This window comes from Balaenoptera borealis (assembly GCF_965194805.1).
Source record: "Balaenoptera borealis genome assembly, chromosome: 10".
NCBI classification, from domain to species: domain Eukaryota; kingdom Metazoa; phylum Chordata; class Mammalia; order Artiodactyla; family Balaenopteridae; genus Balaenoptera; species Balaenoptera borealis.
In genome coordinates, this window is record NC_138874.1 from 86396161 (window position 1) to 86413888 (window position 17728).

Here is a 17728-nt window from a genome sequence, read left to right on the forward strand (position 1 = left end):
CAATTACTGAGCATGCGCGTCTGGAGCCTGTGCTCCACAACAAGAGAGGCCGCGATAATGAGAGGTCCGCGCACCGCGATGAAGAGTGGCCCCCACTTGCCGCAACTAGAGAAAGCCCTCGCACAGAAACGAAGACCCAACACAGCCATAAATAATAAATAAATAAATAAATAAATAAAAATTAAAAAAAAAAAGAATATTCTGGGATAACCTATATGAGAAAAGAATCTAAAAAAGAATGAATATAGGGACTTCCCTGGTGGCGCAGTGGTTAAGAATCCACCTGCCAATGCAGGGGACACGGATTCAAGCCCTGGTCTGGGAAGATCCCACATGCCGCGGAGCAACTATGCCCGTGCACCACAACGACTGAGCCTGCACTCTAGAGCCCGCGAGCCACAACTACTGAGCCCGCGTGCCACAACTACTGAAGCCTGCGCACCTAGAGCCTGTGCTCCACAATGAGAAGCCACCGCAATGAGAAGCTCGCGCACTGCAACTTGAAGAGTAGCCTCCGCTCTCTGCAACTAGAGAAAGCCCGCGTGCAGCAACGAAGACCCAATGCAGCCAAAAATAAATTTTTTAAAAAAGAATGAATATATGTATATGTATAACTGAATCATTTTGCTATACACCTGAAACTAACATAGCATTGTAAATCAACTATACTCCAATAAAATTAAAATTTAAAAAATAAAGTCATCTGAAAACTAAAAGAAAAAGGTGAGTAGAGTAGAAGTGAGCAGAACAGTCTCTCTGACAATTTTCTCTTCATTCCATAGAGAGAAGTGAATAACTTCCTGCAATTTTTCATAGTAGAGATTCTGAAATGCTTAGAACTAAAAAAACGAAAAAAATTATGCCATCCACTTTCTTCAACTCAGACACTTGTTTCTTAAAAATGCAGTGGACATATAGCAAGAAAGAATTCCTTGTGTAGATGGCAGTAAAAGGTGTTTCAATGTTTGGGCTTGGGGTGTGCACGAGAGCATATGAGAAATCCCTAAAAAAATAAAGATGACAGGTAGTGACCCAGCACAACTACTGTATGGCCAGAATAGAAATGGGTACGTCACGTCCATGCCACTAAAGAAACAGAGTCTCTCGTGTCCTACAAAGCATGCAAGGCATCTTGCCTTGCCAAATTTAAACGGGGACATTATTTTTAAGTTACTATAATTAGTTCACATTTGTGTATGAATCAGTCTTTATGAGGCAAGAGCATCTAAGCCCCATCAGATGAAATCTGAGGCAACATCATCTCTGTTTATTATTTTGAAAAGAAAGAAAGGGTGCCAAGTTTCCTGCAACACCCAACTCAAACGCTGAAACTTGGAGGACAGAATGTCCTGTTGTCCACGTTTGAAGATAGGAATATATTTTCATCTAATACATCAGTCCCAGGTTCAGCTGGCAACAGGAAGGAATTGAATTCCAGAGCTCAAAAATAGGACTTGAGTACTAAAGCACCTTTCACTGCTCATATAGGATACTATTTATGGTTTAACCCTTTACGCTGCAGCAGTTTTAAGAAGTACTCATGCTTGTGAACAGACATGAAAACATTTCAATCTAAAGCTCTCTGCCTGACAAGAGATTGGCAAATGAAAGCGTTTTAAAGCTATTTTTACATTCCCTCATCCACGGCTTTCATAATTAAGTTTCTCACAAAGAATGAAGAGTTTCAACACCAAATATAAAGGCAGGGGAAGGGGGAGTGTTCCTATTTAGCCCGGGCTTCTCCTGAATGAAATGGCTCATCTAAGGGGCTGTGAAATCAGGCACATAAATACAATAGAATCTCTAAAAGGGGTCCAGCCAGAGAGCAGGCAACACTAAGGCAATTAGAATCTGCAAGAGGTTTAAACAGGCAACCTTAGTAAGTCCCAGGGACCCTACTGGAAGGTATAAGCTCAATGCTATAATTCACAGAGAACATCATTTAGCAGTATGCCGGGGAACTGCAGCACATTTGAGTGAGGCCAGTGGGTGCAGAAGAGGGACAACTGCTATTCACTTGTCTCCAGATTATATCAAAGCCATAATATTTTCATGCATGCCCACGATAAACACATATCGATGCACCTGTATGTTCTTTTATGGCAAAGACCACGGGTTCTGGTCCCAGTTTTGATATTTACGAAACAGATTCCCTTCAGTAGACCATTTTAAACCATCAGAATTTCATTTTTGCCCCTCAGACATAACAACAACAACAAATAAGCAACAGGGAATAATACTTGCCCTGTCTAACCTCACAGGAATTCTATAAGAACCAAAGTGAAATAATAGTTTTATAGTTTTTAACATTCAGCAAACATTTATGCGACACTATACGCCAGGCACAAGGTGCTGGACAATTCTTACTTTTAATAACCTGCTGACACAGGTACTATTATTATCCCCGTTTTATGGATAAGAAAACTAAGGACGAGAGATGCTCAGTAATGTGCTCAAGGTTACACAACCAGGAGGTGGGATTTGAACCCTGGCAGTCTGACTCCAGAGTATGTGCTACTATATACACTATACTATGCAGCCTATCATCATAATTACCATGAATACCTTCACTTAATCCCAATTCCACAAATGACGAAAATGAGGCTCAGAGGTTAAGTCATAAGCAAGCCGAGATCATAAAGCAAGCACATGGCAGGGAGCCAGGATTTGAAACGGGGTCTGTGCCACTCCGTACACTGCACTCTTTTTGCTTTTTTGGCTGCGTGGCATGTGGGATCTTAGTTCCCTGACCAGGGGTCGAACCCATGCCCCCTATAGTGGAAGCACAGAGTCCTAACCCACTGGATCACCAGGGAATTCCCCGGACCCTGCATTCCTAAAACACAGTTACTAAACTTCAATCCACAAATATTTACTCTGCAACTACCGTGCTCTAACACACTTTTTAAAAAAAGGTAAGGAGGTGGTGGTGGTGTTTCCTCAGGAGCTGAAAGGTTTTCGAATCACCACCTCCATACTAAGCCAGCCCCACCCACAGTCACCGAGTTCAGAGCCCCGCCCACAGCAGGTGCCCGGTGATAGCTGATGCCACTGAGGATGAAGATGACCACGGAATATGTTAAATGTTGGGATACAGTTTCAAAAGGGAATAAGACTACTCAAGCTAGAGGGGAAAAAAGCCCTACAGGGCAGAATGCTGACAGCTGTAAAAATGAACAGGTGTGGCCTATCTAACAGGTAGAACATTGTAGGTACTTTGTTAATTCCTACTAAGCTTTCAACTCCTGAAGCAGGGTGACCAACTCATCCCGGTCCTCGCTGGACTTTCCCAGTAGTCTCACGTCACCCTGGAGGGTAAATATTAGGTTGGCCTTCCACCCCCGCCCACCCTGGTTCTAGCACAGGTGCTTGCAAATAGAAGGTGCTCACTACGTTGTTGGTTAGATGGATGGAAGGAGCAATATTTTATTATTTCCAAGTTCACTCCCTCCTACGCCACGTGTTGCCAAGCAGCAGTTCCCGCACAGCAAAACGACTATGTGAGAATCATTTTAACTAGCACTTTCATTGTTTGCATGCAAATGTACATGCCTAAGATGGGCCCTTTAAAGGGCTTTCCCCTAAATCAGCATCGCTCACTGAGATTTTTCTCCATAAATCCTTTTACGTAGATAGTAGAGAGAGAAATTTCAATCCAGCCTGAATCTGTAATAATGGAGTTAAGGTGCTTTTCTTTATAGGAATGACAAGTCTAAAATGAGGAAACGGGAGGCACCTCCAGGCGCCAGGATAGAGCTGCTCCTTGACTTACTCATCCCAAAATAGGATAGGCACCTCAGAGGGCGCTTTCCCAATACCCAGTTCCAGGAAAGTGAAACGCCCCACTGCCTGGGTCCCCCTGGATTAGAATCCTCAAAGCTACTGCAAGCAAACTTTCCAACCTCCCCTTCTATTCCCTTCCCCAAATGTCCTGCTCCAAGCTCAGGCAGCCCGTTCTCTTTGCTGACCCGTTCCCTTCCTTTGGTTCTGACCCAGGGGCTGGGTGGCCTTGGTCTTGTGCCTCAGCTCAGGGAGAGGCCCAGATGCTCCTTGAGAATTCAACCCTGGCAGAGGGATCAGTAGATCCAGCCCAGCCCAGCCCAGCCCTGGGTGGGGGCTCTGAAGAGCTGGTCTCTTGGGGAGTCAGGGTGGGAATAAAAGTTCTGCGTGGTCAGCGTGGCTGAATCCTGTCCCGAGTCCCCAGCTCAGCCCTGTATGATTATGCCAGGCAGCCCACGGAGCCAGTCACAACTTAAAATTAGAGAGAACATGACGGCGAGAAGCAAAGTTCTCAGAAGGGCACACAGGGAAGGCAGAGGTTATCTGAGCTTGGAGGAAAAACTCCTGTCATCCAAAAGGGTGGGGAGGACTGGAGCCAGGAAAGCCCTGGAAAGTTCTTTAAATGGCTGCAAAGTGCGCTCCTGGCCTCAGAATGCTCTATTTGCATGTCTGGGCCACAGGAGCAGGGAACGCGTTGATGCTGAACAAAGGACAGTAGTATCTGGTCCACACCTGCTGTTGTCAAAGCTGGTTCTGTCTCAAGCTGGTCACTCTCAAAACTGGCCAGGATGAGGACCACTGCTGGCGGGAGTGGGTCGGGAAGGAGTGGGTGTCAGGAGCGTTTCAAATGGGGTGACATCCTTTTCACCCAGTGACCTGTGACTGACAAGCCAAGATCCCTGAATGGAAACGCCTGGTTGGAATGCCTTCTTAGTTCAGTGAGACAAGCATCTTGGGAGTTATTTATTCCAAGGAAGGGGACGTCCCTGAAGGAAATGAGTACATGCCAAGCAGAGAATAGAGCAAATCAAAATACTTCTGACGCACTCCAAACCCTTGCCTGATGTACTTTCAGTTCAATACCTGGAACTCAAAACCAGCCCAGAGAGAATCAGAAACAGGCTCCCAAGTGGCTGGGAGCCAAGAAGGTCCAAAGTGGCTTCAGAAATCCCTAAGACCGAAGACACTGGGCTCATCCGAAGCCACGGGATTTCTGAGCTAAAGGAGGCATTGGACAGCATCTAGTTCTTACTTTTAAAAGCGGGGGAGGGGGAGGTGCTTAAGGGAAGCAGTGCTGCTGAATTCCCTAAAGTAATGAAGAATTTGAAGATCCTGGTCTTCAAAGTACTTTTTCCAAAATGAGCATTTTTTTCATCATGTACTATTTGGTTAGTTCCCAGAGGAACCAAAAGGTTCAAACCAGTCACCCCTTATCCCCTGTGCTCAATGAGTGGACCTTCCATTCCTGGAACTGACCCCGAGGTACTCTGGACCAAGGGTGACGGGTAGAGAGTTCAGACGATCCGCAATGAACTGGAACCAACCTCACAAAACTGCATCATCCGTGAACAGGCAGCAAGGGGACCAGCCACACTCCACCCTCTGTCACGCTGAGACTTTAACCCTAAACAGAACATTCTAAATCTCAGATACTGTCCAAAAGCTCAGAGACACATTTTGGAGATGGAAAATATACAAACAAGCACTTCTAGACACTCCACCTAGTACCCCATACTCCAGGGATGGGTCTGGAAACCAAGAGGTTATTTTTTTTTTCCAACCGATACAAAATGGCGCAGATAAGTGTCCACTTTCTCTTCCCCCATGGCTCCCCTTTTTCCAGTGCTCTCTCAGTTCTGCTTGCTCCAAGAAGGAAACTTCCACTGGGCACTACCAGTCTTTAGCACATGTTAAGGCAGCACAATCTGGAGACAGGAGCAGGAGTGACAGCAGCCAGAAGAGGAGAGGCTAAAGCAAAAGCACTGAGTGTTTGAAACCACAAGCCCTGAATCTGCATTCCCTCTGTTTACTTAGAAACAGTTGCTGATGCTCACCCCCAAAGGTAAACTAGGACAAACCCGGAAAGGGAAGGGGAAGCAGTGAGGTAAGAGCCGCTGTAAACCTGGCACCACGCAGAGGAAAAGCGCTGTCAGGACGCAGCCTTCCTCTCGACAAGAAAAATGAGATAACAGACCGCTACGAATAGTGACAGGAGGCTATACCCAGGCGCTAAGCAGAGGCAGAGGCTCGCCACCTTCACACACTTAAAAGTCATCCACAGACAATTTGGAGGTCGCTGTGGTAGAGTGAAAAGAACGTGGCATTTGGAGTCAGAGGAGGAGACTCTGAGTCTCCTCCTCAAGGCTCTGCCTTGAGCAAAGCTGTGTGACATCAGGTCAGTCACTCAACCTCTCTGAGTTTTAGTTCTCTGTGGACTATAAAATGAAGGATTTGATTTACAAGAGCCAAGACATGGAAACAACCTAAATGTCCATCAGCACATAAGTGGATAAAGAAGATATGGTAAGGGTGGGAGGGAGATGCATGAGGAAAGGGATATGGGGATATACGTATGCACATAGCTGATTCATTTTGTTATACGGCAGAAACTAACACAACATTGTAAAGCAATTATACTCCAATAAAGATGATTTAAAAAAAAAAGAAGATATGGTGTATATATATATACAAAGAAATATTACTCAGCCACAAAAAAGAATGAAATAATGCCAGCAACATGAATGGACATAGAGATTATCATACTAAGTGAAGTAAGTCAGAAAGAGAAAGACAAATATCATATGATATCACTTATATGTGGAATCTAAAATATGACACAAATGAACATATCTACAAAACAGAAACAGACTCACAGACATAGAGAACAGACTTGTGGTTGCCAAGGGGGGAGGGAAGGATTGGGAGTTTGGGATGAGCAGATGCAAACTAGTATATACAGGATGAACAAACAGGAAGGTCCTACTGTATAGCACAGGGAACTATATTCAATATCCTGTGATAAACCATAATGGAAAATAATATGAAAAAGAATATATATATAATAAAGTAAAATGAATGAGTTGGACTAGCTGCCCTCATAGTTTTCTTCCAGTTCTAACATTCTGTTACACTACTAAATGCTGCAGCAAAGCAGTCACGCCCCCTTCTATTGAACACCTTCTGTATGTCAGGTGCTCTGCTGGGTACTAGAACAGTTTGCACTCAAGGAACCTTCCAACCCACGTATGCCAGCAGCCTGTAAACAAGCTTCTACAATACAGAGGGAGAGGTGTGTGGACAGGGTGAAGGGTCAGCTGACCCAGCAGAGGAAGAGGGCAATCAGGAACAGCTTCCCAGAAGTGATGCCCAGGCCAGCACCTGAACTACATAATTAGGCCATAGGAAAGGGCAGAAGGAATAATATGTACAAAAGCACACAGGAATGGCCCAATAGGACACACACGATGGGAGGAGTTCAGAGATAAAGGGCCTTATAAGCCATACTAAGAAGAGCTCTTGTCAGCACCCCCAGGCCCCCCCAGTCCCCTGCTGTTCACCCTAACATCTCCCTAGGCCAACACCGGGTCAGCCATCAAGCAACCACCCAACCCCTGCCCCCCAGCCTGTCCCTGTTTCCCTGAGTCACATGGCCAAGCCACACCTGTTTTACACACAGGCTTCTTTGCAGTCACTCAGTAGGCCTTGCTTTCAACTCCTGTTTGGCCCCTAGTGCCCAACCCATGACAGCTGTTCCAAATAGTTTCCATCTGCCTCAGAGCCACGGCTGCAATCCCACCTACCCCGCTCAGGCTCAGTAGATGACCCCCACCTCCTCCGTTCCTGGGAATGCCTGTCCAAGCACCGCTCCTGTAGCAATCCTTCTGGCCACCTGTCCCAAGCTCCTTCCTACACAGCCCAGGCCAAGCTGTGGGGATCTCTGCCCATGAGTACAAATTAAAAAGAAACAGAAACCACAGTCATCCACCCATACAGGCTGTTGCCCATGCATCTGACTGGGCTCTGAAACAGCACACTTCAGCGGGATGAGGTGTAGGCATGTACCCTGCACGCCAAAAGGCATTACACAAATACTATCAGGTACTCCATCACTGTTTTTTGAAGAAACAGGTAAACAGATTTTGATTCTGAGTTGCAAATACATAGTACCTTCAGGCATGTGAATCAAGAATGCAGCCTAGGATTCTGCCAAAAAGACCCTTTCTATAGGCCTTTTCTATAACACAATGGCAAGGCCTTCATGAGCCTGCTCTCTGGTCCCTGCTTTTTTCCTCTACACACAGTCCATTTAATGCCAACCTAAGCAGCACTGAATCATTTTAGTGCCTTTTATTTCTGAAATAAATTTCCTAAAAACACAATATATTTAATATAAAATGCATACTCAATAGGTTCCATATATTGCATGTATGTTATACTGCACTGTGTGTGTAGTTATTTATTTTTCCATGCTCTCGGTGCCAGTATAAGTTCTCAGCCAAAGGAGAGCAGCACAACACAGTCTCAGACGACACAGCCCCAAGCAAAACACCCAGGGCACCGCCCTGCGGTGACATATTCTACAACGTGTATTGTTTACTCTGCCAGCACTTCTCTGTCTGCCATTTTATTTATTTTTTGCTCTGGTCAACAATTTTGACTCATAATGGACAAGAGACGGTCTGCAACTGGTGTTGGACCTGATACCAAGAAATAAAGGAAAAGTATCACCTAAGATTGATAAATTCGAGTGTTGGGTAGTCTGACCAGTGAACAGGGGTCAGCTTATAGACTGGGAGTACCGAGCAACGGAAATATGCTATAGAATGCCAGGAAGATAAATACCTCTGCCCAGATCACCTCCACACCATCTACTAAACAAAGCTAGAGAGCCTTCCCACAGTGCTGCAAGCTCAGGGCAATGCCATGAGCTCCTGAGTACACAACTCCTTACACTTAGTTCTCTCGTGTTTATTCCATGTAACTACGAGGAAGAAACGGCATTAGGAACCCTCCTCCATTTTATAGGGACAGAGTAAAGGAACAAAGTAGGTGATTAAATAGTTAACCCCAGGACTTCCCTAGTAGTCCAGTGGTTAAGACTCCAATGCAGGGGGCCCGGTGCTATCCCTGATCAGGGAACTAGATCCCACATGCATGCTGCAACTAAAAGATCCCACATGCCGCAACGAAGATCCCATGTGCTGCAAAATATTTTTTAAAAAAAGCTAATCCCACTAGGGGATTGTAAGTAGAAAAAAACATGGGAGACCCCTGTAAGTTAATGATCACTCAAGAAAGCAGGTTTGCTTAACCACAAAACCAAGCAGGCTTGCTTAGCAATAAAACCATGCAACTGAAGCACAAGACATGCCCCCAAACAATAAAACAATGGTGGCATGAGACCCACATCCTGCCCAGTGAGCTCAGTAAGTTAATGACCCCTAGGACATGTTCGCTGCACACATAAAAAACAATAATTTATGGAAGGTGACATTTCAAAGTGAAAGACCCTCATTGTACTGAGACCTGAAATAATTTTTCCACAGTGCCATGACAGTCCGAGCTTGACCATATAGAGACAAGAAAACTCCCCTGCCCAACCTGGAGGAGGAGCTGATGATGGAAGCATGACGTCTACTCAAGAATGAGGAAGAAGGTGGTCTTTTCCCCCTCCCCACTTTTCCTTTGATTATAAAACTGTAGCCCACTAAGTTCTATGGGGCACAGCACCCTCTTGTCCACCCTCTTGTAAACCTCACAAGCATCCTAATTCTAATAAATCACTTCTTATCTACCACTTTGCCTCTCGCTGAATTCTTTCTGCACTGAGACATAAAGAATCGGAGCTCCTTGGAGCCCCCCGAAATGCCACCTAGCGGTTTCCCATTGAGATGCTGCTCTTCCAGCCCCACAGAACTGGTTACGTAGTCGGTACCCCAAAGTTTCCCAGAACTCATGCACAGCTCTGAGTGGGCGGGGCATGTGACAGAACAGAATTCTTGACTGTTAAGAGTTTGAGTGAAACCCAAACATGATCTCATTCTATATAACAAACAAACAAAGCCCAAGGAGGGTGGGTTGTCCTAGGGTAGGTGGCAAGTCAGGGCCCAGCAGGTGGTCAGAGTGAGAGCTCCCGTCTCCTCTTTAGTCAGTCCAGCAAACCAAGAGTCTGCGATGATCTTTCACCCTAAAGCCAAGCAGCTAAAAATGAAAAAGGATCAAGAGGCTGTCTCCATTCTGGCTAGCATTTAGTTTTCGGAAGTTTACAAGAATGATTTTAGGAGGAAAAGGGTGTTATTAGAATCAAACTGATCACAATAGCTCGTAAAAGGGGAATGATTTAGATTAAATTCACACGGTTATTAAAGTTTTAGGATGGTTTGTTGCTTTTTGTTTGTATGAAGCTCCTTGCCTATAATCTACTGAATACTTTGGAAGGTACCAGGGCCCAAAAACCTAATAATTCTGCTTCACTAAAACATCAGTGGCTTCTGTCATCCAGTTTTATATTTTTGTCTGCTTACTGTAAAAAGGGAGATTAAGAAATGTTCAAGCTCCTTCAAGTTCAGTAGTTTAGTTTTGTATGAAAGAAGAAGAAGAAGAAAAAAAAACTGGAACAATTTAAGAGCAAATGTGATTAGTAGATTTGTATAAATGTTTCCAACATGGTAATTTTATGAGCAAACCACATTACACAGAGTACACGATATGTTTCAAAACTAATATAATGATACAATAACTGTAAAGAATACTAAACAAATTACATTACTGCTTTCTTTCCTTCCCCTCTTGTTTAAAAATGCACAAATCTCTTTAAGGAAAAAAAATTGTTTCACTCCACAGCCAACTGTTTTTCTATCATTTTAAATGTAGTTTCCATTATTTTAAAAGGGGGATACCAATGGGCTTCCCTGGTGGTGCAGTGGTTAAGAATCTGCCTGCCAATGCAGGGGACACGGGTACGAGCCCTGGTCTGGGAAGATCCCACATGCCGCGGAGCAACTAAGCCCGTGTGCCTAGAGCCCGTGCTCCACAACAAGAAGCCATTGCAATGAGAAGCCCGCAGACCGCAACAAAGAGTAGCCACCGCTCGCCACAGCTAGAGAACGCCCGTGCGCAGCAACGAAGACCCAACGCAGCCAAAAATAAATAAATGAATTTATCTTAAAAAGGGGGGGGGGCTGCCCTGGTGGCACAGTGGTTGAGAATCTGCCTGCCAATGCAGGGGACACGGGTTCGAGCCCAGGTCTGGGAAGATCCCACAGGCCCCGGAGCAACTAGGCCCATGAGCCACAACTACTGAGCCTGCGCGTCTGGAGCCTGTGCTCCGCAACGAGAGAGGCCGCGATAGTGAGAGGCCCGCGCACCGCGATGAAGAGTGGCCCCCACTTGCTGCAACTAGAGAAAGCCCTCGCACAGAAACGAAGACCCAACACAGCCATAAATAAATAAATAAATAAATAAATAATTTAAAAAAAGAGGGGGGATACCAAAATGATGTTTTGCTGAACCTCAAGATCCCTTGATTTGTCAAGATAAGATTTTAAACTGATACTGAAAGCCAGGGGTTACAAAACCAATAGGCCGAGAGGGCCAACCAGATAACAAATGATGGTGTGGAAATGCAGCAAATTGGTACTCATATACTCCCACACGATGGGATTCAGGGCTGTTCCACTCCAGGCCACGCTATTCCATGCAAGAATATGGCCCAACACTGCTAGATATTCTAATTCTCAAGAGCAGCTAGAAATCAAATCATGTGAAACTTCCCGACTTCGAAAATTCTGGCCACTTACTTCAAAAACTTTTAAAACACTGGTGTTTTATGGGCAGCTAGTTTGAAGGACAAAATGCTATAAACATGATTAATTCAGGGAGCAAATTCAACTAGAAACACAAATTTATTGGAAAACAAAGGTTGATCTCTATATACTTTTTTAAACCTATATTCCCCTATAATAACTTTTCTCTTGCCCAAGAGGAAGGAGGATGGGGGAATACATAAATTTGAGAAAAAAAAATTGAAATTAGCTGTTAGAAAGCAAGAAGGGTAAAGGTACCTCTACTTCCTTTTTTATTAAAACAATAGCAATTCATATAAGAGTATGTCCAGCTTTTGAGTCTATGTTGGGACAATTCCAGAAGTTGCAAATTTTATTGAAGTTAGGCTGCCCTAGGCATAGCAATTTTCCCTAAACATTTTGTCTAATCAGAAATGCCACCCAGAGCTATCCAGACGCAGCTGCTTTTATAATGGTATGCTAATGGTTTGTGTGACTAAGTTAGAAGGCATGATAACGGGTAGGCGAATGTCACCTCCTGAAAATGTAAAAGTATTATCTATGCAAATTATGTAGGTGCATATGCACCTTAAAGGGTTTCTTGACCCTCCCCCCCGCCCCCCCACAAAAAGTCTAAGAACCAACACCTGATTATAATAGTGAAAGTTCAATTGTGCAAGTTCAAGCATAAATAATGTAGTCACTTTTTTCAAGCATACCTCTGCAGGAACCAGTTTTTAATTTAATCACTGCCTTAATCAGCAGACCAGAGAAAATCTCTTTGAGTGAGGAAAACAAAGTGAGTCACCTCTGTGTTGATAAGGAGACTGCAGGACCAGGGGCACTGCTGTGAAGTAGGTATCAGGTGGTGCCTAGTCTAAATTAGAATGATTGCTGATCGCCTTGTTTTAGTGGCATCCCCAAGCACAGTCTAACATTTACCTCCCCAAACTGGGGGGCGGTGGAACAAAAAATGTATCTCACTCTTTGTAGTGACTAGATAGAAAAGGAGAAAGTATCTTGTTTTTACACATGGTTGGCTGGCAAATGTGATACAGCTTCCTGTTTGTTTTAGGAGTATAAAATCAAATGTGTAAATCTCTTGGAGAAACATCAAATAATAAGAAATGTCGGTGCTGCATGGAACGGATGTCATGTCTTTGTAGAACACAAAAATGTTGGCCAGAAAGAAACGTTATAGAACCTCTGGTAACACAAACCAATATGGCAGCCCAGGGAGATACTTTTAGACAATGAGCCCTGTAGAAACTGACACCCAAACAGCACACACTCCAAACAGTGTGGTGACCAGCACATTGGTTCTAGACATTGAATTCTAGCCTTCACTTTATGCAAATTCCATTTTGAACATTTTCTGACAGTAACTGAGATTCTTAAGATAAGGAAAATGAATTTGGGATGATCATTTTAATTTGACTGAACTCTGGGGTTAGGAACTATTAACCACAACGGATTCCAAAGCCCATGTCCTGCTCCACAGTGCAACAAGACTTTGCTCTAAAGGGCAGCAGGGAGATGGCCAGTTGAAACAGACATAATTTGTGGCTCAGCTCATGCCAACTACACCTCATTTGAATCCACATTTGCCTAAAGTAGCTGAATAAAATGTTGGCCAGAAACAGCCTTAAATCCTTTTTGAAAGAAGGGAAGGGGGAATGAAATTGGCCTGATTGACATTTCCGTAACACGCAAAAATGAGAAACTCAAGTTAAAGAGGCTGTAGGAGAACAGAATTTGCCACCCCAAAACATGCCTCTTTGACATATTATTTTAAACTGGTTACACTTTCTAAGAAATAGCAGACATGGGAAAAATTCTGAAAACCAAATAATAGTTACCCTTTTGGAAGAAACATTTATCAGGGAAATCTTCATTTGTAAGGGTGTCTCCATGGCTATGCCAGGAAGAGGAGGATGATCTGATCTCTAGAAACCCTCATCAATGGAGAAGATGACGACTAATCTACATAACAACCTTACCCTAGCTTACAGTGCTTTTCCTGGTCACCTCCCATAACTGACGCACATCCTCTTTTATCTTTAGCTGAGGATGGTATTGAAAGCGAGGGAGTTGGTCACTTGGGGGAGTTACTCAGTTTTCCTGGGACTCTACCATGTATACATGTTGTTTACTTCTGTTTGGTTTTCTCCTGTTAATCTGTCTCATGTCAATTTAATTCTTAGACCAGCCAGAAGAACCTAGAAAAGTAAAGGAACATTTCTTACCAAAGCCTAGTCCCAAGTTGCTGATGTACATGAAGCCTCAGAACAAATAAAGGCAATGGAGACTGAACAGGCAATGACCTTGGTTGACACACACGATGAGCAATAGTAACAATAAAACCAAGTAGTGAAGGAACTTTAAATTTTTCTAGATCATTTATTACACCTAGAAGGGGCACTATTATCCTTTTTAAAGGTAATACATAAACATGATACAAAAAAAGTTAGAAGGACAAAATGGTATAGAGTGAAAAGTAAGTTTTCTTCCTATACCACTCCCCCCCCCCCGCCTGCCCCCCAAGGTTACTTATCTCCAGCAGCTCCTCCTGAGATGGTCCACATGCACAGGAGCAATGAAGCACTATTCTGCATACCTGGCCTTTTTTGTTTTTTAAACTTAAGGCAGATTCTACCATTTTTTAAAAAGTCCCACCACCCCTTGTGATGAATTGGGAGATTGGGATTGACATATATACACTAATATGTATAAAATGGATAACTAATAAGAACCTGCTATATAAAAAAATAAAATAAAATTCAAAAATTAAAAAAAAAAAACTCCACCACCCTTAAGTCTCCAGGGGCATGGGAAGGTAGCAAATTTTTTCTTTTTCTCATTCCTGAAATCACTTACTAAAAAGGAAACAGGAGAAATCCTCCCTACCATGACTGCCAGTCAGTTTCATTCTTTTTTAATCTTATTTAGGTTCCACTCTGAGAAAAGATGACAAAGGAAACTAGGGTTGGTGTCAATCGTCATGAACATTCCACTGAAACCTTCACTTTGCCATAAATTAATGCTTTCAGACATAGAATGCTACACAATCAGTGTTCATTTTCCAGAGATTAGATGCTCCAGAAGTGTCACTGAGAATATTTTCACCGAAACACAAGGGTCTTGAGATACATGGAAAAGCAAGTTGGGGCTGCCCGTGGCCCAGGCAACTTGAAACAGCACATTTTATAAATGCTGCTTGTCCCACTGCCCTCAACAGCTGCACTGGTTTCCCGTTCTTTTGTCATTTCCACAAAAGGCCTGAAGAAAAAAACAAAACAAAACAAAAAACACAAGCCTGGAGAAAAAGTGGAAATGTTTACAAAGAAGAGAATCTTGAGGATATTCAAAAACCTTTGGAGAGGCTAACCTGAGGCTCCCAGGGCAGTCAGAGACGGTGGGCCCCGAAGCCCGAAGCCCGGCAAGAGGGAGGAGGCCGGCAGGCGTTGAGGTGGTAACTGTGGGAAGGGGACAAAAGTGTCTACGGGGGCTGCAGATACCCAGACTAAAGAGACTTCCCAGGTAACCTGAAAACGGAAAAACCAAGGAGCCCAGCGAGAATATGCTGGAAGCTCAGTGGGGCAGTTTCTCTGGGAATTGGACAAAACCAATACAGGAGAGCTGTATTTTGTGCCAGACGCCCACAAATAGATGAAAATGTGTATGTTCAAAATATGATTTTCTCATATCAATGGATGACGGTTAAGGGGTATGGGTGGTCCTGAAACACATATGTCTACGACAACCATCACTTCAACCATCATCAGGTCTATTTTTGCAGCTTTGTTATCTTGTAGCATTTACCTTTGGTACTTCAAAGATATCCAAAATGTCTCCTAAATTGTGGTCCTGCAAATCACGGTGCCTGTTTGGCCTTCTCATAAAATTACATCACAACTTTCACCGCAAAATTACTGATTTTTGGGCATTGCTTTCCACTCAGTGAACCTTCATTTAATGAACTTTTGAATATGATCATAGAATGAAAAAAATCTGAAACGTATTAACAGTGAATTAAACTTCATCAAAATGGCTGGTAGAAGTTCTAGTGCATATAAAGAACAGAGTAGCTTACAGGCTATTATTGGCAAAGGATGCTGGATCCTCCTGCTTGCCAGCCAAAGACAGCCATGTGCCAAATGCATAAATGCAGTTTATAATTCACTCAGCTGGCCAGATTTTAAATCATGCAATTCTAAAACTAATTTTCTTGATTTGGGGGAGTCACAGTATTTTTTTTTTTTTAAACATAAGGTGAGGCTTTATTACTACTGTCATATCATCTCACTTGAATAATTTATATTTACATTACATGAAATTATCCCTTATTCATTAGCGTGTGTCTTTGTTTACTTCTTAGTAGGGATTTTATATGGAAAATCCACTCTTTGCTTTTCTTTTCTATGTCCAAATCCTACCTATTCCTCCCTTCTCTCCCTGAGTGATCGCATCCAGTCTCATAGCTTCAAATACCATCTACATGCTGATGACACTCAAAGGTACCATTTCCAGCTCCAGCCAACTCTAAATCTCTCTAAGAAAATCGAACGGGCATCTCAAACTTCATATGCCCAAACGGAACTCGCAGGTTCCTCCCCAAACCTCCCTCTTTGGTCCCCATCTCAGTAAATAGCATCATTATATTCACCCAGCCAAAAACACTGGGCTTATTCTTGGCTTTTATTTTTGCTCAAACCACACACCCAACTCAGCAGGCTCTGCCTTCAAAATATACCCCGAGCTTGACCAGTTCACATCATTTTATAACCACCACGCTAATCCAAGCCACGCCCTTATCTCTCGCCTAGGCCAGAAGGGCCTCCTACAGGTCACAAGGATTCTATTCTTGCCCCCAAAGTCTATTCTCCATTCAGGATCCAGAGAAATAATTTTAAAGCTCAAAGAAGATCATATCACTATTCTACTCAAACTTCTCAAAAGGTATCCAATCACACTCTGGGTTTTGGAGTAAATCTAAACTCCTTATCATACCTACAAGATCTGGCTCCCACCTACCACTGATCTCATTTCATATCACTCTCCCCATAACAACCCCCCATTCAAGGCCAGCCAAACTGGCTGCCTTCCTTGTCCCTCTATCACGCCAAGCTCAGCCTACACCAAGGCCTTTCTTTTTGGTTGCTTTTCCCTCCGCTAACCACTTCCCCCCAGATTCCTGCACTCCATCCAGATCTCTGCACAAAATTTCTAGCCCCCCCCACACAGACCTTCTCAGACCTCTTTCAAAAAGAACCCCTCACTCTTTTTATAGCACTTATTATCACCTGAAATTATATTATCTACTTAGTTATTTCCTTCATTCACAAAACAATATTTAGTGAGCACTCACCATGTTTATGTGCAAGGTGCTCTTCTAGGAGCTGAGAAGACAGCAGTGAATAAGCAAAGATCCCTGCCCTCACGGAGGTCACATTCTTGCTTGTCACCCCACTCGAATCTAAGCTCCAGTCTGTCTGTGACCACCGGGTCCCCAGCGCCCAGAGCAGTGCCTTGGCACAGAGTAGGCATTCATACATATTTACCAAATGGCTGAAGCATCCCATCCGCCTGAGACCATCTGCTTCCCTGATGACTCCCACCACAGAGTTCTTCCTAACAGATGGGTCTCTGACTGAGGGACCCAGAATGTCCACTGTGTCCCTTTAGGCACAGCAATGGGGACAGTCAGCCTCCCATACCTGAGTTGGGTCCCTAACCCTGGGCCTGACTAACTGTCCTTCCTTTCTGCCCCACCAAGGCACCCTGCAAGCTCCCCAGGTGGCCATGCCACGGGTATGCATCTCACTGGGTCGTAAAAGCACCTGGTCCACGCGGTGGGAGTGGACCAGGCAGTCAGCAGCAAGCCAGCCAGCTTCTCTCAACAAAGGGCGGCTGGACTCGAGACGCACGGGTCATACTGCCTCCCTGGCTCAGTGTCCTGCCCTCAGTACTCACGTGAGACCTTCACCATCAACTAGCTAGCACGCCTCAAAGTGCTGCCAGCACTGGAACACACTGGTGTTAAAGACATATTTTTGCCTCTTTCAACTGCCACAGATGCAAGACATTTACCTGCTATGATGAGTAATTAAGTTTCTTTCAGGGGGGAAAAAGGAAGAACATTTGTTAACTGTGAAATTATCTGA

At 44.0% G+C, this 17728-nt stretch overlaps 1 protein-coding gene and 1 long non-coding RNA gene across 51 annotated transcripts in view; both read right to left on the minus strand.

The window, feature by feature from the left end:
- LOC309635398 overlaps positions 1-16913 on the minus strand; it is a 34076-nt gene extending 17163 nt beyond the window's left edge. The window contains exon 1 of the long non-coding RNA XR_014248820.1: positions 212-16913. This is a non-coding gene — a long non-coding RNA (uncharacterized lncRNA). The remainder of the gene's footprint in view (positions 1-211) is intronic.
- SORBS1 (sorbin and SH3 domain containing 1) overlaps positions 1-17728 on the minus strand; it is a 241433-nt gene that overhangs the window by 153532 nt on the left and 70173 nt on the right. The window lies entirely within an intron of this gene.